This window comes from Geospiza fortis, unplaced genomic scaffold (assembly GCF_000277835.1).
Source record: "Geospiza fortis unplaced genomic scaffold, GeoFor_1.0 scaffold23, whole genome shotgun sequence".
NCBI classification, from domain to species: Eukaryota; Metazoa; Chordata; class Aves; order Passeriformes; family Thraupidae; genus Geospiza; species Geospiza fortis.
Window position 1 is genome coordinate 4,377,888 of NW_005054303.1, and position 605 is coordinate 4,378,492.

General features: G+C 42.1%; 1 protein-coding gene across 1 annotated transcript in view; it reads right to left on the bottom strand.

The window, feature by feature from the left end:
- CCDC85C (coiled-coil domain containing 85C) overlaps nt 1–605 on the bottom strand; it is a 111,128-nt gene that overhangs the window by 43,391 nt on the left and 67,132 nt on the right. The gene's annotated exons all lie outside the window — the stretch shown is intronic.

A 605-nucleotide genomic window follows, 5' to 3' on the forward strand; every position in this document is an offset into this window, starting at 1 on the left:
TTGTCTCAGAAACAACATGTTTTCCCACTCTGTAGAAGGCAAGTTTGGGAAGGACTTGATGAATAAAACTCTATGTGTGCAGGGTGATGAGGGACTCCATCAAAGGTTTTTTCATTAAAAAGCTGAGATTTAGCAACAGCAATATCTTCTATGCATCTGCATCCATGCCAGTTTGAGGGGTGGGTGATACAGAAGGAAAGTGAAGTTGAAACACTGCGTTTTGTATTTTCATAAAAGTAATTTCCTAGTTTTGAAAGCTATTCTCATTCATCTAGACTGCACCAAAATACTCCACAACAGAACAAGATGTTTCCTTTTAGGTTTGAACAAACAACCCCTCCAGACACGTGCCTTTTTCTTTCAAAAACAACTGAGAAACTCACAAAACCAAGCTGTTGGCACAGCTCTAAGAGGAGGTCAGTGCCACAGCTCCCAGTGCTGTAAAAGGGAGAGAAGTGTATTCAGCAAGGCCACAGAGCTGCAGCATGCACACAGACACACAACAAGTGCCTACCCAGGACATCTGTTTTTTCCAGTGGAAGCACGTGACACTAACCAGAAAAACACCAGGACAATAAAATAGGGAATAGCCTCACGTAAAATGG